The sequence below is a fragment of the Coregonus lavaretus genome (genome assembly GCF_964263955.1).
Source record: "Coregonus lavaretus genome assembly, chromosome: 24".
NCBI lineage: Eukaryota > Metazoa > Chordata > Actinopteri > Salmoniformes > Salmonidae > Coregonus > Coregonus lavaretus.
Window position 1 is genome coordinate 35678516 of NC_140011.1, and position 23681 is coordinate 35702196.

Below are 23681 nucleotides of genomic sequence, written 5' to 3' on the forward strand. Positions count from 1 at the left end.
CGGGTTCTTGGTCACCTCCCTGATTAAGGCCCTTCTCCCCCGATTGCTCAGTTTGGCCGCTCGGCCAGCTCTAGGAAGAGTCTTGGTGGTTCCAAACTTCTTCCATTTAAGAATGATGGAGGCCACTGTGTTCTTGGGGAACTTCAATGCTGCAGAATTTTTTTGGTACCCTTCCCCATATCTGTGCCTCGACACAATCCTGTCTAGGAACTCTACGGACAATTCCTTCGACCTCATGGCTTGGTTTTTGCTCTGACATGCACTGTCAACTGTGGGACCTTATATAGACAGGTGTGTGCCTTTCCAAATCATGTCCAATCAATTGAATGTACCACAGGTGGACTCCAATCAAGTTGTAGAAACATCTCAAGGATGATCAATGGAAACAGGATGCACCTGAGCTCAATTTCGAGTCTAATAGCAAAGGGTCTGAATACTTATGTAAAAAGGTATTTCTGTTTTTAATTTTTAATAAATTAGCAAAAATATTTGAAAACCTCTTTTCGCTTTGTCATCATGGGGTATTGTGTGTAGATTGCTGAGTAATTGTTATTTATTTAATCCATTTTAGAATAAGGCTGTAGCGTAGTAAAATGTGTAAAAAGTCAAGGGATCTGAATACTTTCCGAAGGCAATGTACATAAAAATTGTAATTCAACCCCACCCCTTACCATTCAATGACTTGCAAAGGAATAAAACATTTAAACATATATTGACAGTAAGAAGGTTTATAGAGTTAAGAACATGTTTGTGAGCAAATGCATACAATATCACAATATTTCAAAAGGCATTGTGGTGAGTGTGAAACAACTGAATTGTCTCCAACATTATCTTCAAAACATAATATGCAACATACTGCCATCTGTGTCATAATTTTACAAAGCCATGGGAAGTCTAATTTGTATTTCAGGCACAGCCACTCAATTTGTTCTTTAGGCACAGACATTGGAAGTCTAAGACAAGATAACAATTCTATAAAATCGCACAACTTTCTAATATCCCTGTAAAGCTGTGTTACCATTGCACTTATTCAAAATCATTGATTGATTTAGTAATCAAGACTGCAAAATATCCTAATTCAGGACTGAATGTTCTGCTTCCTTGAAGCCTGTAATCCCAGTGTCAGGAGAGCCGTCTGGTCTGGTCGAGCCAGTCAGTGAACTGAGAGACCAGGGTGTACTCACTAGGGTGATGGGGGCGGCCACACCCCACCCCAAAATAAACCACGCCGACCTGCACCCACTGGCCATCCTCCTCACACATGAGAAGACCTCCAGAGTCCCCCCTTAAACAACAGGAAGACAAAGTCAGTTGACATAATTGTCACACACTCTACATGGATACTACTAACTTTAATTCAATTGCATTGTGTACTGGTGGCATGCATTGTACATCACACAAATACCCACACTTTACTATCTCGTACTGCCCTGGGACAGCATCATTTGTAAAATATTTCCTGGTTCTTTCACAGAAATGTAGTGGTCTACAGCCATTAACATGCTACAGCGTGTCCCGGTCTCTTCTGGCCAGGTTTCTCTTGAAAAATAGACTTTTATCTCAACGAGACTAACCTGGTTAAATAAAAAAAATAAAAAACTGCCCACAGAGGGATAAAACCATTGAAATCCATGTACCTGGCAGGAGTCCACTCCTGCTGTTGATTGCACACCTGTGAAGTTTACGTTTGTTTGAAGGTGCATCATGGCGACGTCAGCATCCTTGTTCCAGGGCCTGTGAGGGGAGGGCATCTACACGGTCCTGGGAGTGAAGGCCCAAAACTGCCTCCCAGTTGGAAATGTGAATATTCATCCTGCAGGATAAGAAGAAGACCGTCAATGTTGACATGGGCTGTAAAAACATGGACTAGAAAAACAATGGTAGAGCTACACTACATTACCAAAAGTATGTGGATACCTGCTCATTGAATGTCTCATTCCAAAATCATGGACATTACATTTACGTAATTTAGCAGACGCTCTTATCCAGAGCGACTTACATTATCTATTTTTTTATTTTTTCATACTGGCCCCCCGTGGGAATTGAACCCACAACCCTGGCATTGCAAACGCCATGCTCTACATCCCTGCCGGCCATTCCCTCCCCTACCAATTGTGCGCCGCCTCATGGGTCTCCCGGTCGTGGCCGGCTACGACAGAGCCTGGATTCGAACCAGGATCTCTAGTGGCACAGCTAGCACTGCGATGCAGTGCCTTAGACCACTGCGCCACGCATGTTAATATGAAGTTGGTCCCCCCTATAACAGCCTCTACTCTTCTGGGAAGGCTTTCAACTAGATGTTGGAACATTGCTGCGGGGACTTGCTTCCATTCAGCCACAACAGCATTAGTGAGGTTGGGCACTGATGTTGGGCGATTAGGCCTGTCTCGCAGTCTGCGTTCCAATTCATCCCAAAGGTGTTCGATGGTGTTGAGTTCAGGGCTCTGTGTGTTCTTCCACACCGATCACGGGGACATTGTCATGCTGAAACAGGAAAGGGCCTTCCCCAAACTGTTGCCACAAAGTTGGAAGCACAGAATCGTCTAGAATGTCATTGTATGCTGTAGCGCTAAGATTTCCCTTCACTGGAACTAAGGGGCCTAGCCCGAACCATGAAAAACAGCCCCAGACCATTATTCCTCCTCCACCAAATTTTACAGTTGGCACTATGCATTCGGGCAGGTAGCGTTCTCCTGGCATCCGCCAAACCCAGATTAGTCTGGTGAAGCGTGATTCATCACTCCAGAAAGCACGTTTCCACTGCTCCAGAGTCCAATGGCGGCAAGCTTTACACCACTCCAGCCGACGCTTGGCATTGCGCATGGTGATCTTAGGCTTGTGTGAGGCTGCTCGGCCATTTCATGAAGCTCCCAACGAACAGTTCTTGTGCTGATGTTGTTTCCAGAGGCAGTTTGGAACTTTTGTATATATAGCGTATTTAGTACTCAAACAGGTCCCACATACTCCCACGTAACGGGTCCCACATACAGTGCCTTCAGAAAGTATTCACAACCATTTACTTTTTCCACATTTTGTTGTGTAACAAGGTGGGATTAAATTGATTTAATTGTAATTTTTCGACAACGGTTTACACAAAATAACCTGTAATATTAAAAAATTTGAACATTAGGGAAGAAAAACAAAATATGAAAAATAAAACACTGAGTCAATACATGTTAAAATCACCTTTGGCAGCGACTACAGCTGCGAGTCTTTCTGGGTAAGTCTCTTAAGAAATTTGCTCAACTGGATTGTACAATATTTGCACATTATCCTTTTAAAAATTCTTCAATCTCTGTCAAGTTGGTTGTTGATCATTGCTAGACAGCCATTTTCAAGTCTTGACATATATTTTCAAGATGTTTTAAGTCATCACTGTACCTACGCTACTCAGGAACATTTAATGTCATCTTGGTAAGCAACTCCAGTGTATATTTGGCCTTGTGTTTTAGGTTATTGTCCTGCCCTTCCAAAAACGTCCTATAGGAATCCTGCAGGAATTCAAACTTTTGTGAAGGAATTGTGCAGGTGTCCTGCAGGAATCCTGTAGGTTTGACAAAATCCTGCAGCAAAAGTCCCTGATGCTCCTGCAGGATTTTCATTGTTCTATCTGTGCTGAAGTGGTTCCCGCCACACTGCCACCTGACTGATTTCCTTTCACGTGCGTGATTGGTTTAGACTGTAGCTAGAGCGAGAAAGACCAGGGATGTTCGAATTTCTTCCAACGGTCAGATTTTACACTAGCTAGCTAGCTATCCCAAGACAAGTTACCTAGCTAGCTACAATCTCCAATCCTGACTCCTAAAATGACCGGAAGTTCAAGTAAGTAAATACGTTGGGTAATTAAACTGTCATATTGAATAACTAGCCACCTATCCAACTAGCTAACATTAGCTAGCTAGCTAAATTAGCCACTGTAAGTTAGCAAATAACGTTGACTAACGTTAGCCACGATTAGCTTACAGCTAACGTTAAGGTTAGCTAATGTAGCTAACGTTCGCTAGCTAGCTATCTAACATAAACAACATAACTTTATAGTAGCTAGCTTAAGTCACAAAACAGTAGCTTAGTTGGAGGCCATGGTTATCTAACGTTAGCTAACATTAGACTAAAGCTAAAGGGGTTTACAAAGCTTAGCAATAATGTTAACATTTTACATTACATTTTAGTCATTTAGCAGACACTCTTATCCAGAGCGACTTACAGTTAGTGAATACATATTTTTTTATACTGGCCCCCCGTGGGAAACAAACCCACAACCCTGGCGTTGCAAACGCCATGCTCTATCAACTGAGCTACATCCCTGCCGGCCATTCCCTCCCCTACCCTGGACCAATTGTGCGCCGCCCATGAGTCTCCCGGTCGCGGCCGGCTGGATTCGAACCAGGATCTCTAGTGGCACAGTTAGCACTGCGATGCAGTGCCTTAGACCACTGCGCCACTCAGGAGAACTCAACATAGCTGCCTAGTCGTAAGGCATATCCCTATTGACCCCATTGAAATGATTTCTCCATGTTTAACCTACAGATAAGTGGGTGCTAATAGAGTGGCAGGAGGAGCCACCCAAATGAAATATTGAACCTTGCAAAACAAATACTCATAGAGGAGTTCCACCTGGGGGAAATAGTGGATGTTGTGTAGGAGGACGAGAGTTCTCCTGCCAAAGTGATTGAAACAAGTGGTACATTTCGTTCTGTCTGTAACTTATGTGACATCAGTTCTCTCACACCTCTGTCTGGCTGGTTGTCTGTCTGGCTGATATGTCTGCCTAATTGTTGCTGTCTATCAACTCACACTTTTATAGAGCACAAAGACAAATTGATGAGGAAATTACTCAAACTAGAGGCACCAAAGAGTCAAAGGAAGGACGAGGAACCCAAAAGCAAAAGACAAACGCAGCCAAGCACCCATACACTCGCCCCAGTCTGCCAGGACCGAAACCAATCCGGCAAAGAAGACGAAAAAAGGTAGGCCCAAGAGTTTTAATTATTGTGCAGATACTTAAAGTTAGTCATTCAATTGCTCTCTCAATTTCTAGGAGCTCCTATTTTCTCACATTAAACTTTAGACTGATTAGGTTGCTGATGGGACAAAGGATCTGAGAATATCACAGAAAGGGAAAATAAGGCAGAGGAAGAGGAGATTAAGACTCTTAAAAAAGTCAAAAACCAGGAACTGACAACCCTGAACATGTCTCTGCAGAGGTATGTATCGCTATAGGCATATTCAAATCAAATGTTATTTGTCACATACACGTGTTTAGCAGATGTTATAGCGGGTGTAGCGAAATGCATGTGCTTCTAGCTCTGACAGTGCAGTAATATCTAACAAGTAATATCAAACAATTTCACAACAGATACCCAATACACACAAAACTAGTAAGGAATGGAATTTAAGAATATATACCTATATGGACAAGCAATGACAGAGCGGCATGGACTAAGATACAGTAGAATATTATAGAATAGAATGCAGTATATACATATGAGATGAGTAGTGCAAGATATGTAAACATTATTAAAGTGACTAGTGTTCCATTTCTTAAAGTGGCCAGTGATTTCAATAGGCAGCAGCAGCCTCTAATGTGCTAGTGATGGCTATTTAACAGTCTGATGGCCTTGAGATAGAAGCTGTTTTTCATTCTCTCGGTCCCAGCTTTGATGCACCTGTACTGACCTTGCCTTCTGGATGATAGCGGGGTGAACAGGCAGTGGCTCGGGTGGTTGATGTCCTTGATGATCTTTTTGGCCTTCCTGTGACATCGGGTGCTGTATGTGTCTTGGAGGGCGGGTAGTTTGCCCCCGGTAATGCGTTCGGCAGACCGCACCATCCTCTGGAGAGCCCTGCGGTGGCGGGCGGTGCAGTTGCCGTACCAGGCGGTGATACAGCCCGACAGGATGCTCTCAATTGTGCATCTGTAAAAGTTTGTGAGGGTTTTAGGTGCCAAGCCGAATTTCTTCAGCCTCCTGAGGTTGAAGAGGCTCTATTGTGCCTTCTTCACTACACTGTCTGCGTGCGTGGACCATTTCAGTTTGTCGGTGATGTGTACGTCAAGGAACTTGAAGCTTTCCACCTTCTCCACTGCGGTCCCGTTGATGTGGATAGGGGGGTGCACCCTCTGCTGTTTCCTGAAGTCCACGATCATCTCCTTTGTTTTGTTGATGTTGAGTGAGAGGTTATTTTCCTGGCACCACACTCCCAGTGCCCTCACCTCCTCCCTGTAGGCGGTCTCGTCATTGTTGGTAATCAAGCCTACTACTGTTGTGTCGTCTGCAAACTTGATGATTGAGTTGGAGGCGTGGTTGGCCACGCAGTCATGGGGGAACAGGGAGTACAGGAGGGGGCTGAGCACGCACCCTTGTGGGGCCCCAGTGTTGAGGATCAGCGAAGTGGAGACGTTGTTTCCTACCTTCACCACCTGAGGGCGGCCCGTCAGGAAGTCCAGGACCCAGTTGCACAGGGCGGGGTTCAGACCCAGGGCCTCAAGCTTAATGATGAGCTTGGAGGGTACTATGGTGTTGAATGCTGAGCTATAGTCAATGAACAGCATTCTTACAAAGGTATTCCTCTTGTCCAGATGGGATAGGGCAGTGTGCAGTGTGATGGCCACGGGGGGTATGAAAAATAAAATAAATAATGTCGCTCTGGATAAGAGCGTCTGCTAAATGACTAAAATGTAAATGGCGATCGCATCGTCTGTGGATCTAATGGGGCGGTAAGCAAATTAAAGTGGGTCTAGGGTGACAGGTAAGATATTATATGATCCTTGACTAGTCTCTCAAAGCACTTCATGATGACAGAGGTGAGTGCTACAGGGCGATAGTCATTTAGTTCAGTTACCTTTGCTTTATTGGGTACAGGAACAGTGGTGGGAACAGCAGACTGGGAAAGGGAGAGATTGAATATGTACACACCAGCCAGCTGGTCTGCGCATGCTCTGAGGACGCGGCTAGGAATGCTGTCTGGGCCTGCAGCCTTGCGGGGGTTAACATGCTTAAATGTTAATCACGTCGGCCACGGAGAAGGAGAGGCCACAGTCCTTGGTAGTGGGCCTCGTCAGTGGCACTGTGTTATCCTCAAAGGGGGCGAAGAAGTTGTTTAGCTTGTCTGGAAGCGAGACGTCGGTGTCGGCGACGTGGCTGGTTTTCCTTTTGTAGTCCGTGATTGTCTGTAGACCCTGCCACATACGTCTTGTGTCTGAGCCGTTGAATTGTGACTCCACTTTGTCTCTATACTGATGTTTTGCCAGTTTAATTGCCTTGCGGAGTGAGTAGCTACACTGTTTGTATTCTGCCATATTCCCAGTCACCTCAGATTTGCGTGAATGCTGCCATCTATCCACAGTTTCTGGTTAGGGTAGGTTTTAATAGTCACAGTGGGCACAACATCACCTATACACTTCCTGATAAACTCAGTCACCGTTTCAGTGTATTCATCTAAATTATTTTCGGAAGCTACCCGGAACATATCCCAGTCCGCGTGATCAAAACAATCTTGAAGTGTGGATTCCGATTGGTCAGACCAGCGTTGAATAGTCCTTAGCACGGGTATTTCCTGTTTGAGTTTCTGCCTATAGGAAGGGAGGAGCAAAATGGAGTCGTGGTCAGATTTGCCGAAAGGAGGGCGGGGGAGGGCCTTATAAATTTGAATAACAACAGTCGATATGTTGATAGAACTTCGGCAGCCTAGTCCTCAAATTTGCTTTGTTAAAATCCCCGGCTACAATAAATGCAGCCTCAGGATATGTGGTTTCCAGTTTGCATAAAGTCCAGTGAAGTTCTTTGAGGGCCGTCGTGGTATCGGCTTGAGGGTGGATATACACAGCCGTGACTATAACCGAAGAAAATTATCTTGGGAGATAATACGGTCGGCATTTGATTGTGAGATATTCTAGGTCGAGTGAACAAAAGGACTCGAGTTCCTGTATGTTACTACAATTACACCATGAGTCGTTAATCATGAAACACACACTTCTGCCCTTCTGCTTCCCGGAGAGATATTTATTCCTGTCAGCGCGATGAACTGAGAACCCATCTGGCTGGACCGATTTCGACAGAATATCCCAAGAGAGCCATGTTTCTGTGAAACAAAGTATGTTACAGGCCTTGATGTCTCTCTGGAAAGAAATCCTTGCCCGGAGTTCATCAACCTTGTTAACCAGAGACTGAACATTAGCGAGTAGTATACTTGGAAGCGGTGGGTGGTGTGCGCGCCTCCTAAGTCGAACCAGCAGGCCGCTCCGAGTGCCTCTCCTCCGCCGGCGATATTTTGGGTCAGCCGCTGGAATCAGTTCAGTTGCCCTGGGGAGAGCAAACAAAGGATCTGCTTTGGGAAAGTCGTATTCCTGGTCGTAATGCTGGTGAGTTACCGCCGCTCTGATATCCAATAGTTTTCCCCGGCTGTATGTAATGATACAAAACACTTTCTGAGCTAATAATGTAAAAAATAATACATAAGAAAACAAAATACTACAAAGTTTCCTAAGAGTTAGTCGCGAGGCTGCCATCTCCGTCGGCACCAGTCTTATTTGTATTGTTATTAAGGAATCACCTGAATGTCTCTCTCTTCTGTCTCTCACTCTTTTCTAATTATTTAATTGAAAACAGGTTTATTTGTTTCTGTTTTTCAATCTCATGAATAGCCTTGCTTCTAAAACTTGAAGCTGTGCCACAGCCTCCAGCCTCTCGAGTCACTGCCCAACTACCAGCCCCTCAGGTCACTGCCCAACCACCAGCCCCAAAGGTTAAGTGCTTAGCCATTCAAAAAGTGTATTTGTCATCTTTTAACGTTGGATGGTGCTAAGATATTAGTGTATGATTATGCTAGCATTTATACAGCTAGGACCATCGGCAGAGGGGATTAACCCTTTGGGCATAAGTAATGCCACACTGCAGGCCTGCGGTAGAGGTGGCACCTCTAGCACAGCCATGGTTAAAGACCTGGCTGTGGCTGTGTTTGGGAGGGAGGAGATTGCAACCCGTGGATTATCTGGAAAAATTGGAAATGCCAATAAAGGGACTTCAGCAAAGGGGGCCCTTGATGAGGGAAAAGTCAAACTGATAATTGGTAAGGGAAACATTTAGATCCTAATGCAGCACTAAAAAGTTATTTCCAGTGGCAAAACTTATTTATTAACTCATAAAATGTTTTACTTTGACCCGATTTGGATTTGTAGAAACTGCGCAAAATAGGTTTCCAGATATACCCCCCAAATTCATCCGAGCAGCACTGAGGGAGAAGATGAACGATGAGTATAAACTTCACATCAGGTATAGGTTTACATACTTTCTTGTCAATGTATAGGTGTGTTTAGTGTTATTTTTTAAAACATTTTACGTCATTTAGCAGACGCTCTTATCCAGAGCGACTTACAGTTAGTGAGTGCATACATTTTTTTTTTCATACTGGTACACATTTCTTCTGTGTTTTCAGACAAAAAAAAAGGCTTACATGGGTAATGTTTCCCTTAACCCCAAATGACCCCTTTTATTCAGTTTTAGTACAACCCCTCTGCTTCGCTTCCTACTTTTCCCGGGGGGGGGGTCAGCTTTTTTACTTTTTCATCTGGAACGGAGCCTTGTGTGGAAAGCTCCACAACACCTGAGCTTTGTAATGTTGTCACTTCAATGAGGCCATTTGCATGGTTCGGACCAATGAGATTTATTATTTCAGCATAGAGAGAAAATATAATCAATATTTAATAAAAGGAAAAAGGAAGTTATGTCTTCAGTGTTTTTATTGTAACATGTTTAATAGTATATCATTACATAGGCTAATCATTACCCATGTGATTGAGTTGACAGCCTATTAGTAATACTGCATATATGGGCTTAATAACTATGTTTAACAACGATCAAGTTTGTTTCTGTTACAAGTATGACCCCTTTCATTGAGTTGGATTTATGATAGGTCATACTTACCAGAATAGTACTTACTAACTTTTACTTGTTTATTTCCTTTGTCACGGTTCCTCCTATGAACAACAGTGAGACTGACTAACGCAGGCAGCAGCACTGGACAGCCATGCGGGTGAAGGTAACACAACACACAGTTTCAGCTGTTATATACGGCATCCTCTGTCCCTCTCATTTCTCCCCTTTCCTAACTAGCACACACAAACACACACAGTTTCTGCTGTTACATCCTGTGAACTCTGCCCCTCTCATCTCTCTCCTGTCCTCCCCAGTTAAGACGGCCTGTCAACAACAGTGAGACTGACTACCACAGAAGGCAGCACTGGACAGCCATGCAGGCGAAGGTAACACCACACAGTTTCAGCCTCTCATTCTCCCTTTAAAACAGAGCCTAACACACATGCATACTCACAGATGTTGTTGGTGTACCAGCCATATTAAAACCAACTATCAGCAAGTTTACTATTGCAGACATCCGTTTCCCTTCACACCAATACTGTCACGACTTCCGCCGAAGTTGGTGCCTCTCCTTGTGCGGGCGGCTATCGGCGGTCGTCGTCACCGGCTTTTTAGCTGCCACGATCTACGTTTCTGTTTTCCATTTGTTTTGTCTGTATTGTACACACCTGGTTCCCATCACATTAATTTGTTTCCCTATTTAACCCTCTGGTTCCCTCATGGTGTTGTGCGTGATTGTTCTTTGTTTGGTGTTTATACTGCTGTGAGCTGATGTATTTCCCTGCGTGGAAATTAGATTTGTTGTTTTTCGTCTATTACTCAGTTCTGTGTCCTGCGCCTGACTCCGTCCTACCGCTGCACACTGACACGTGACAGAATCACGCACCACCTATGGAGTCAGCAGGTGCACCCAGTCCTCCGGTACCGGTGGAGGAGCGCGTCCAGCAGCACGCGACTATGCTCCACAATCTGGGCACTATGAGTACCTCGTCATGCTGTACGGGTTGATGAATGCTCCATCAGTCTTCCAATCCTTTGTAGACAAGATCTTCAGGGACCTGCACGGGCAGGGTGTAGTGGTGTATATAGATGACATTCTTATATACTCCGCTACAAGCGCCGAGCATGTGTCCCTGGTGCTTGGTCGACTGTTGGAGCATGACCTGTACGTCAAGGCTGAGAAATGTCTGTTCTACCAACAGTCCGTCTCCTTCCTAGGGTACCGCCTGTCCGCGTCAGGGGTGGAGATGTGTCACGATCGTCGGATATAGAGGACCAAGGCGCAGCGTGGAAGGTGAACATACTTATTTATTAAATGATACGCGAACAAAACAACAAATCGATTCGTGACGTCCACAGTTGCAAAACACAAACCAACACGGAACAAGATCCCACAAACACTGTGGGAAAACCACTTGACTAAATATGGTTCCCAATCAGAGACAACCAGCAACAGCTGATACTCGTTGCCTCTGATTGAGAACCACTCTGGCCAACATAGATATACAAAAACTAGACTAGACACAACGAGCACAAAACATAAACTCTACACACCCTGGCTCAACTTAAGAGTCCCTAGAGCCAGGGCGTGACAGTACCCCCCCCTAAAGGCGCGGACTGCGACTGCGCCTAAACATCACCGAACAGGGGAGGGCTGGGTGGGCATTCCTCCTCGGAGGCGGTTCCGGCTCCGGGCTTGACCACCACCCTCTACTAACCCCCCCGTAGTGCCCCTGGTCTGGTCTAGCCCCACTGGCTGGAGCTGGACTGGACTTCGGTGGAGCGGATTGCTCAGGCTCCGGTGTGGAGCAGCTGACCGGTACCTGACCAGGCACCGGTGAAACGGGCACGGGCTGGCGATGCGCACCACAGGTTTGGTGCGGGGAGCAGGAACAGGCCGAACCAGGCTGGCGACGCGCACCATTGGCTTGGTGCGGGGAGCAGGAACAGGCCGGGCCGGGCTGGCGACGCGCCCCACTAGCTTGGTGCGGGGAGCAGGAACAGGCCGGACCGGGCTGGCGATGCGCACCACAGGTTTGGTGCGGGGAGCAGGAACGGGCCGGGCCGGGCTGGCGACGCGCACCATTGGCTTGGTGCGGGGAGCAGGAACAGGCCGGGCCGGGCTGGCGACGCGCACCATAGGCTTGGTGCGAGGGGCAGGAACAGGCCGGGCCGGGCTGATGACGCGCACCATAGGCTTGGCGCGATGGACAGGAACAGGCCGGACCGTACTGGGAACACACACCACTGGCCTTACACGGGGATCAGGAACGGGCCGGACCGGACTGGCAACACACTTCAGTACCTCTCGCCGTGCCTCTACATTTTCCTTCCCTCTATACACCAATGGCTCGCGTAACCCGGTGGCCTTCTCTCCTCGTCCACCAACTCGCCCCTTATCTGCCTCCAGTGGCCCCGTCGTCCCTGCCATGTGCCCCCCCCTAAAAATTTATTGGGGGTGCCCCTCGCCTGTCCGACGACTGCCCGGTTGGCGCCGCTTCTCCTCTCCTGCCTGGGCACGCTGCTTGGTCCTGTATTGGTGGGATCTTCTGTCACGATCGTCGGATATAGAGGACCAAGGCGCAGCGTGGAAGGTGAACATACTTATTTATTAAATGATACGCGAACAAAACAACAAATCGATTCGTGACGTACACAGGTGCAAAACACAAACCAACACGGAACAAGATCCCACAAACACTGTGGGAAAACCACCTGACTAAATATGGTTCCCAATCAGACAACCAGCAACAGCTGATACTCGTTGCCTCTGATTGAGAACCACTCTGGCCAACATAGATATACAAAAACTAGACTAGACACAACGAGCACAAAACATAAACTCTACACACCCTGGCTCAACTTAAAATAGTCCCTAGAGCCAGGGCGTGACAAGATGGAGAATGACTGCATTTCAGCCGTGCGTAATTGGCCGACTCCAACCACGGTAAAGGAAGTGCAGCGGTTCTTAGGGTTTGCCAACTACTACCTGAGGTTTATCCGGGGCTTTGGTCAGGTAGCGGCTCCCATTACCTCCTTGCTGAAGGGGGGACCGGTGCGACTGCAATGGTCAGCTGGGGCGGACAGGGCTTTTGGTCACCTGAAGGCTCTGTTTACCTCGGCTCCCGTGCTGGCTCATCCGGATCCCTCCTTAGCATTCATAGTAGAGGTGGACGCGTCCGAGGCTGGGATAGGAGCTGTGCTGTCTCAGCGCTCGGGTACGCCACCAAAGCTCTGAGGCGTGGAGACATTGGCTTGCGGGGGCTAAACACCCTTTCCTCATTTGGACTGACCACGCAATCTGGAGTACATCCGGGCGGCGAGGAGACTGAACCCTCACCAGGCAAGGTGGGCCATGTTTTTCACACGTTTTGTTTTTACCCTACCCTACAGACCAGGTTCCCAGAACGCTAAGGCAGAAGCTCTGTCCCGGATGTATGACTCAGAGGAGCGGTCCACGGATCCCACTCCCATACTTCCGGCTTCTTGCCTGGTGGCACCGGTGGTATGGGAGGTTGACGCGGACATCAAGCGGGCGTTACGTACGGAGCCCACTTCCACTCAGTGTCCGGTTGGGCGTCTGTACGTTCCGTTTGATGTCCGCGATCGATTGATCTGTTGGGACCACACGTCACCCTCCTCTGGTCATCCTGGCATCGGTCGGACAGTGCGCTGTCTTAGTGGGAAGTACTGGTAGCCCACTTTAGCTAAGGACGTGAGGGTTTATGTTTCCTCCTGCTCAGTGTGCGCCCAGTGGAAGGCACCTAGACACCTGCCCAGACGGAAATTACAACCCCTACCCGTCCTACCGCTGCACACTGACACCTGACAAATACACATAAGCTGTTCATGTGATGTCGCCATTACTCTCACTCTTGTTACAAAATATGCTTTCACCATATTTATTCAATCTAATTTTTTTCTTCTTCTAGGAATCATATTTTATGCAGTGCTAGTGAAATGGACAATCAAACATGTCAGCTGTTGCTTCATTGGATAATAAAATGTCCATGCAATCTTATATCTTGTGCAATCTGTACATTCTTTTTAAAGAATGTGGAATGTCCTACATTACATTCTCTGAAGGACGAGGAAGGGATCCAGCCGGACTCTTACTTACAGGATATCCTACAGGATTTTGGGGCCATTTTGATGTAGGACAGTTCCTACAGGTAGTCCTTCAGGAAACAATCCTGCAGGATTTATTTGAGGACTACCTGCATGATTCCTACAGGAAAGTGGCCCCGAAAATCATGTGGGATATCCTGCTTAGCTCTATTCTGTTTATTTTTATCATAAGTTCCCATACTCCCACTAACTGGTCCCACACACTCCCACATAACTGGTCCCACACACTCCCACATAACTGGTCCCACACACTCCCACATAACTGGTCCCACACACTCCCACATAACTGGTCCCACACACTCCCACATAACTGGTCCCACACACTGCCACATAACTGGTCCCACACACTGCCCCATAACTGGTCCCACACACTCCCACATAACTGGTCCCACACACTCCCACATAACTGGTCCCACACACTGCCACATAACTGGTCCCACACACTGCCACATAACTGGTACCACACACTGCCACATAACTGGTCCCACACACTTCCACATAACTGGTCCCACACACTCCCAAATAACTGGTCCCACACACTCCCACATAACTGGACCCACACACTCCCACATGACTGGTCCCACACACTCCCACATAACTGGTCTCACACACTCCCACATAACTGGTCCCACACACTCCCACATAACTGGTCCCACACACTCCCACATAGCTGGTACCACACACTGCCACATAACTGGTCCCACATACTCCCACATAACTGGTCCCACACACTCCCACATAACTGGTCCCACACACTCCCACATAACTAGTCCCACACACTCCCACATAACTGGTCTCACACAGTCCCACATAACTGGTCCCACACACTGCCACATAACTGGTCCCACACACTCCCACTAACTGGTCCCACACACTCCCACTAACTGGTCCCACACACTCCCACTAACTGGTCCCACACACTCCCACTAACTGGTCCCACACACTCCCACTAACTGGTCCCACACACTCCCACTAACTGGTCCCACACACTCCCATTAACTGGTCCCACACACTCCCACATAACTGGTCCCACACACTCCCACATAACTGGTCCCACACACTGCCACATAACTGGTCCCACATACTCCCACATAACTAGTCCCACATACTCCCACATAACTGGTCCCACATACCTCCATATAACTGGTCCCACATACTCCCACATAACTGGTCCCACATACTCCCACTAACTGGTCCCACACACTCCCACATAACTGGTCCCACACACTCCCACATAACTGGTCCCACACACTCCCACATAGCTGGTACCACACACTGCCACATAACTGGTCCCACATACTCCCACATAACTGGTCCCACACACTCCCACATAACTGGTCCCACACACTCCCACATAACTAGTCCCACACACTCCCACATAACTGGTCTCACACAGTCCCACATAACTGGTCCCACACACTGCCACATAACTGGTCCCACACACTCCCACTAACTGGTCCCACACACTCCCACTAACTGGTCCCACACACTCCCACTAACTGGTCCCACACACTCCCACTAACTGGTCCCACACACTCCCACTAACTGGTCCCACACACTCCCACTAACTGGTCCCACACACTCCCACTAACTGGTCCCACACACTCCCACATAACTGGTCCCACACACTCCCACATAACTGGTCCCACACACTGCCACATAACTGGTCCCACATACTCCCACATAACTGGTCCCACACACTCCCACTAACTGGTCCCACACACTCCCACATAACTGGTCCCACACACTGCCACATAACTGGTCCCACATACTCCCACATAACTAGTCCCACATACTCCCACATAACTGGTCCCACATACCTCCATATAACTGGTCCCACATACTCCCACATAACTGGTCCCACATACTCCCACATAACTGGTCCCACACACTGCCACTAACTGGTCCCACACACTGTAAATGACGTGTGAACAGAGAGAAGTGAGACTCAGATAAAGGTATTTACAGGAGCATAAACAAAGGGTGGGACAGCATAAAGGCAGATGAGGATTCGTCACCCATAGACGCAGTGTGTAGTGGTGACCAGCCACTTGTTGTCAATCAGAGTAGCTTCACAGACATGACGGCCCCTCCAGTACAGCGACACCATCCACAGCCACGCCCCCTTACGAGAGTCCGTCCCTCCCGCCACTCTGCCTGTTCCACTCTCCTCTGAATCCTCTTCTCCATCCCTTGTTCAGTGGACCCACTATGATCCATCTATTGGGAGATCATACGAATGCAACAAGGTAAAACGCTAAATGCACAGTACTGTGTTACTGAGTGTGTGTTTTGTTAATTTGTCAAAAAGTGTCAATGTGTTTGTTTATCATCATAGTAGATACTTTATACTTTTCATACTCACGTTGGTTATCATATTGTAAAGATAACCTTTTCACCCGTACATCTTTCATAGTGGGAAATAGAAACAAACAAATAGGATGTTGGTATGACTGTTGAATCAAAGTTGTATTCTTGAATACCATTTTCTGAATGTAGCCTACCTGGGAGTCAGGTCTGAAGGGAGAGTCCTCCTAACCAAACTGGGAGAGGTTTACAATGTGACAACCAACGTGAGTATGAAAAGTATAAAGTATCTACAGTGATGATACACAAACACTGTCGGGTACGAGGAGGGCACTTCCAGTTCTAGAGTACGTGTAAACACAGTGACTGACTCCCTGTCCTTCCCTCTGTCAAACATGCAGTGAATGACTGTTTCGCTCTCTCTCACAACACACAGATAGCAGGTCTCACCTGTAGCCTAGCTAGCGACACATGAAGTGGGAGAGCTGAGCGTTCCAGTGCTGACCACAGGTTGTGTACCGGGTGGTCTGGAGCTGCAGACGTCTGACACTCGTACTGTTCACCGATACTAGATGCACTGGAACACGTAGAGCAACCATACTAGTCCTTCGGCCATGGAAAAACCTAACAAGAGTGCAGAACTTTGTTCACATTTTTAGAGGGGAGATTTACATGGTTTACTCTCCACAGTCAGCTTTGTCTGAGGAGTCAGAGCAGTGTGGTTGGCCGTTACACACACTGACGTTGGAGATACGTTTTCCAGAGACTGACACTGCCCAGTGGCACAGGGCTCTGGCCACAGATGAAATGACAGGCAGTTTGGTTAACTGGCTTTTGAAGAGCAAAAAGCACATCAGCAATGGGACTTCAATCATTTTTTGTTCATTCAGATCTTTTGCATTTTGCACTTTAGAATTAATTGACTACATAGGATTGAGTCTTACTTGGCCTTCCCAGCGCTGAGCCAGATGTGAAGTTGGCACAGAACCCTCTACCATACCATGAGATGTCTTTAAAGAACATCACTGTGGTCCGTTTGGCTGTGGAGATCACATCTGGAAAGGTGGCATCCCCACCAGTGAAGACACCTGACAAAGAAACACAACATTTTGCCCACGTAAACCTCATCTGCATTTTCAATAACAACTTACATTGTTATGGTAACATGACAGAGGCTAGTGTAGGAAGGACATCACAGTAAGAGGAGGGTCAGAGACTCACCAAGCAGTTCAGACTGTGGCCCCGCCCCATCACCTCAACCGTGGCATAGGTCGCCTCCACATCAAAATCCAGCATGTGAAGCTGGATATTCCATCCCTTCCTGGCATGAACAGTCCACAAACCTGGCCCAACATAGGCAGATGTATGAACACTACATTTAAACTGTCCTCATATATGGGAAAACCTCTGAATAACTTTTTTGTGGGTTTCAATAATGTAAAAGTATGTGCAGAACTTGCCACTGGTGTTGACATTTGTACAAAACAAAGTGCATACAAGAAGCCTTGTTTCCATAGGAGTGTGGGTAGTTAGGAGAGCTGAATGTAGAGGTGGGTTCCCAGAGGTCAAAAGGTCCTCCACAGTCAGCTGAGACAAAAAAACACACTTTAGATCCTAGCATGGAAAACGAGGATGGCATGAATGGATAAAGAAGAGGGATTGTCAGGTGAGAGAGGGTGAGTTGGTTACTCAGTGGTAGTGAGTGACTGGGAGGGTGAGAGAGGTGAGTTGGTGACTGGGAGGGTGAGTTGGTGACTCAGTGGTAGTGAGTGTGTGGGTGCTGGTTAACGGTGACATGCTGATTATGTATGGAGGAATGAATGGATGGGCTCTCTGTCAAATGTTTCCATGTGAAGTATTAACATTCACTGGTTCTGAACAGTAATATACAGGGGATATGTTAGATTAATTTGTATTTTAAGAATAATGACTAAAGGATTTCACCCCAAATACAGTATAAATGTGTAAACTGTGTTAGAATTATAATGTATTGTCAACCTACTAACAGAGGGGGGCAGGACTAAACATTCCAGGGTGAAGGGGACTGAGAAAACGGGTTACAAAAAGCCTCCTAAAGGTGGGCGGAGAAAAATGCCTTTGTGTGTCAAGGGGTATAAAACAGGAGTGTATGGGTTTTGCCGCCAGAGCTCTCCATGAATAAAAATACAGATCATTCTTGCTGGTTGTGGACCTTGAATCATTTATGATTAAAACCAGAGCCTTACAACCTCTGGTAATGATTCAAGCTTAGGTTGAATTAGAGATAGAAATTCTCATAACAGGATATGAGGGGGTGTTGTAGGGGTTGGTATGGCTCCGGTGGGCCATCCTCACAGGGTCCCCTTGTCAGACTGATGTCATCCAGAGCGATGTCATTCTTCATACCCACTTTCTTCTGAGCCTCAAAAACCACCTGGAGAAGAACATCACAGTGAAGGAACAGTCACTAATCCACATTACATACTAACAGATGTTACATCCCTAGCCAAGTATAACAGCATCACAAAAAAAATATGACACAATAAAATAACCAGGGGGTACCGGTACCGAGTCAATGTGCGGGGGTACAGGTTGCTGTTCAGGGAGGCCTGGCCGTAGTTCCAGTTATCCCCATAGTTCCCCTCCTGAAAAAACACAGTGGCTGAAGCCTCTCTCCTGGCCATAGACGTTGACCTTTTCTCTACCAACACCCTCAGCCGACACACGTCCTCTCCATTCAGGTGGTACCTGGAGTGACAAGTAAAATCAATACACAGCTGTTCAGAGGCTATGTATTTAGAGATGGGTATCCATAGACAGTAGAAGAATAGAGGGAGAGAGGGTCACCTACCAGAACTTAAGACACATTAGTTAATTTGAATGAGTTAGTGGGAGGCTGCGGATCTGGAACTTCTTCTCCCATTGGCCAGGGCTTCACGATGTGACAATGTAGTAGCCTGTGTCGTCAGCACAGGCACAGGCTACAGCAGTCACATCACATAGCAGCAACAGACTATAACAACGCCGCATCGAAACACAGTTTTTTAATTGATTAATGTCTTGTGACATAATGACACACCTGATTGGTTCCCAAATGTATGGTTGAAGTTTGGGCCTGTGAAGGGGGGAATGTGGGGACGTTGGTGTGTATCCATGTGTTTGATGTATTTGATACCATTCCACCTATTCCGCTCCAGCCATTACCACGAACCCGTCCTCCCCCATTAAGGTGCCACCAACCTCCTGTGATCAATACAGTCATGACCACATTACCAGACCACGACCACATTACCAGACCACGACCACATTACCAGACCACATTACCAGACCACGACCACATTACCAGACCACGACCACATTACCAGACCACGACCACATTACCAGACCACATTACCAGACCACGACCACATTACCAGACCACATTACCAGACCACGACCACATTACCAGACCACGACCACATTACCAGACCACATTACCAGACCACGACCACATTACCAGACCACACATTATGCTTTGACACGGTATTCTTGTCACTGTGTACTATCTACACGTTCATCAACAATGTTACTCCACTAGCCAGATCTCTCTAGTAAAAGCCTGGGAATGAGGTTACACAATCAACAAACATTGACAGTCTCAAACACTCACCACAGAGAGGATCGTTTTCATCTGAGCCATCAGGACAATTGTTTACTCCGTCACAAAACTGCACTGTGGGCACACATGTAGAGCCATTCCCACAGGCCATATGATAAGGTGGACATTTCCCTGTGGACATCAATCATCGTTCACCATCATCAATTAAATATCAAAATATTGCAGTGGTAGAGTACTACAGTATAGCTAATCTACTGTTAGTGAACTAACACTCACACTTGTCTTTTCCGACTAGCACTGCCTGATAACTACTTTATTGAGGAAAATGTACTTACAACTGTGATAATTGGTTGTCTCACCTAGCTATCTTAAGATGAATGCGCTAACCGTAAATTGCTCTGGATAAGACCGCCTGCTAAATGACTAAAATGTTTTTTTGTTTGTGTTTTTTTAATGTTTCCCATGGATTCAGTTCTCACCTGAGGAAGGTGTTGTTTTACACCTGTATCTGTGACCTGGATGCTGTGCTTGTTAAGCACCAGCCCCTAGTGCTCTGAAGCCCAGCCTCCAGCTGCTGCTCTGCCTCCTTCACATCCACACTCTGACGGAATTGCAGGTCAAAGTTCACCACCACACTCCCATTGCTGTCACATGGGGAGATTCATGGTCGTAATGATGAATTGATATAGCCACTGTCAGTATATGTCACTATAAGCAATGAGTTGTCATTTTATATACATATGCATCTGGGCTTACCTGAAATCTAAAACTTCACAGGAAGTCGTCAGTGAGGGAGCCACGGCCATAAACTTCATATATACAGTGGGGAGAACAAGTATTTTATAAACTGCCGATTTTGCAGGTTTTCCTACTTACAAAGCACGTAGAGGTCTGTAATTTTTATCATAGGTACACTTCAACTGTGAGAGACGGAATCTAAAACAAATATCCAGAAAATCACATTGTATGATTTTTAAGTAATTAAGTTGCATTTTATTGCATGACGTAAGTATTTGATCACCTACCAACCAGTAAGAATTCCGTCTCTCACAGACCTGTTAGTTTTTCTTTAAGAAGCCCTCCTGTTCTCCACTCATTACCTGTATTAACTGCACCTGTTTGAACTCGTTACCTGTATAAAAGACACCTGTCCACACACTCAATCAAACAGACTCCAACCTCTCCACAATGGCCAAGACCAGAGAGCTGTGTAAGGACATCAGGGATAAAATTGTAGACCTGCACAAGGCTGGGATGGGCTACAGGACAATAGGCAAGCAGCTTGTTGAGAAGGCAACAACTGTTGGCGCAATTATTAGAAAATGGAAGAAGTTCAAGATGACGGTCAATCTCCCTCGGTCTGGGGCTCCATGCAAGATCTCACCTCGTGGGGCATCAATGATCATGAGGAAGGTGAGGGATCAGCCCAGAACTACACGGCAGGACCTGGTCAATGACCTGAAGAGAGCTGGGACCACAGTCTCAAAGAAAACCATTAGTAACACACTATGCCGTCACGGATTAAAATCCTGCAGCGCACGCAAGGTCCCCCTGCTCAAACCAGCGCATGTCGAGGCCCGTCTGAAGTTTGCCAATGACCATCTGGATGATCCAGAGGAGGAATGGGAGAAGGTCATGTGGTCTGATGAGACAAAAATAGAGCTTTTTGGTCTAAACTCCACTCGCCGTGTTTGGAGGAAGAAGAAGGATGAGTACAACCCCAAGAACACCATCCCAACCGTGAAGCATGGAGGTGGAAACATCATTCTTTGGGGATGCTTTTCTGCAAAGGGGACAGGACGACTGCACCGTATTGAGGGGAGGATGGATGGGGCCATGTATCGCGAGATCTTGGCCAACAACCTCCTTCCCTCAGTAAGAGAATTGAAGATGGGTCGTGGCTGGGTCTTCCAGCATGACAACGACCCGAAACACACAGCCAGGGCAACTAAGGAGTGGCTCCGTAAGAAGCATCTCAAGGTTCTGGAGTAGCCTAGCCAGTCTCCAGACCTGAACCCAAAAGAAAATCTTTGGAGGGAGCTGAAAGTCCGTATTGCCCAGCGACAGCCCCGAAACCTGAAGGATCTGGAGAAGGTCTGTATGGAGGAGTGGGCCAAAATCCCTGCTGCAGTGTGTGCAAACCTGGTCAAGACCTACAGGAAACGTATGATCTCTGTAATTGCAAACAAAGGTTTCTGTACCAAATATTAAGTTCTGCTTTTCTGATGTATCAAATACTTATGTCATGCAATAAAATGCAAATTAATTACTTAAAAATCATACAATGTGATTTTCTAGATTTTTGTTTTAGATTCCGTCTCTCACAGTTGAAGTGTACCTATGATAAACATTACAGACCTCTACATGCTTTGTAAGTAGGAAAACCTGCAAAATCAGCAGTGTATCAAATACTTGTTCTCCCCACTGTATGTGAGATAATACAGTGTACAGTATATAATACGAGAGTGGACAGGAGAATGATACTTGTGTGGATTGGATCACTACATACCAGATGCTCTGTGTCGAAGGCCAGGGACTTGAACTGCAGACTGCTGCTGTCCCTCAACTCTTCAGTGAACACAGCACCATTCATGATGACCAGCCTGCCACTGAACACAGACCCAGTTTCACCTGGTCCACCCTGGACTGAAACCTCTCGCTATACATGGCACACAGATCAGAAACATAACTATGAGGTAGCATATGTTTTGCCCTCAAACGTTGTTACAGATAAGAGACATTGAATGTCACAGTGAAGAAAATCCCAGTTTTAATGTCTTGAGTGTTTTTCTCTGGATCAGTCTGCAGGGCGAGCCAGGTGACGATGAAGAGGCTGACACACCGCAAGAAGGGTTAGACACTCAGCAGTACCTCCGTGGACGAGCAACGCCACTTCCCACACCACATGGCTCCCTGACCTCCTCACACAGTCAATCAGTCACAGTCTTCTTGTCCTTCAGCTGACACCTCACACCCAATTCTCAGGAATTCTCTGTGATTCATACACTTTCCCTGTCATGAACTATCATAGGATAATCATTCCGCCCTGTGTAATGAGTTTCTAGCTCCGTCCTGTGCTTTCTGTTCCCAGTTTCTTTGACTCTCCGTCCCAACAGAAGTTGGCTGCTCTCCACGAGAAGGGCTACTTATTCGCGAGAGCTTGGCCCTTTATCTCTTTGAGGGGTAGCACACAATAAATCCACTCCTGTTTTTAACCCATAAGAGTCTAAGCCCTGTCTAAGCTATATGGAATTGTTTTAAGAAAGTCATACCAAGGATAATTTTCCTATTTGATTTGGAATTTTAAGTAGACTTTGAAGACTGATAATTACACTGAACAAAAATATAAATGCAACATCTAAAGTGTTGTCCCATGAGTCTGAAATAAAATATCCCAAAAATGTTATATATGCACAAAAAGCTTATTTCTCTAAAAGGTTGTGCACAAATTTGTTTACATCCCTATTAGTGAGCATTTATCCTTTGCCAAGATAATCCATCCACCTGACAGGTGTGGCATATCAAGAATCTGGTTAAACAGCATGATCATTACACAGGTGCACCTTGTGCTGGGGACAATAAAAGGCCACTCTAAAATGTGCAGTTTTGTCACACAACACAATGCCACAGATGCCTCATGTTTTGAGGGAGCATGTAATTGGCATGCTGACAGGAATGTCCACCAGAGCTGTTACCAGATAATTGAAAGTTCATTTCTCTACCATAAGCCGCCTCCAATGTCGTTTTAGAGAATTTGGCAGTACGTCCAACCGGCCTCCAAACCGCAGACCACGTGT

At 46.5% G+C, this 23681-nt stretch overlaps 1 pseudogene across 1 annotated transcript; it reads right to left on the reverse strand.

The window, feature by feature from the left end:
* Positions 1 to 1122: 1122 nt before the first annotated feature.
* On the reverse strand, positions 1123 to 22791 carry LOC311099848 (enteropeptidase-like; annotated as a pseudogene). Its single transcript has 17 exons — positions 22672 to 22791; positions 22387 to 22525; positions 20641 to 20693; positions 20364 to 20528; positions 19366 to 19437; positions 19174 to 19243; positions 18839 to 19034; positions 18588 to 18720; positions 17805 to 17894; positions 17529 to 17650; positions 17252 to 17395; positions 16996 to 17099; positions 16758 to 16884; positions 16019 to 16192; positions 1756 to 1813; positions 1638 to 1657; positions 1123 to 1285 (listed from the first exon to the last, which is right to left on the reverse strand). The product of its transcript is annotated as an enteropeptidase-like (transcript).
* Between the last annotated feature and the right edge of the window lie 890 nt (positions 22792 to 23681).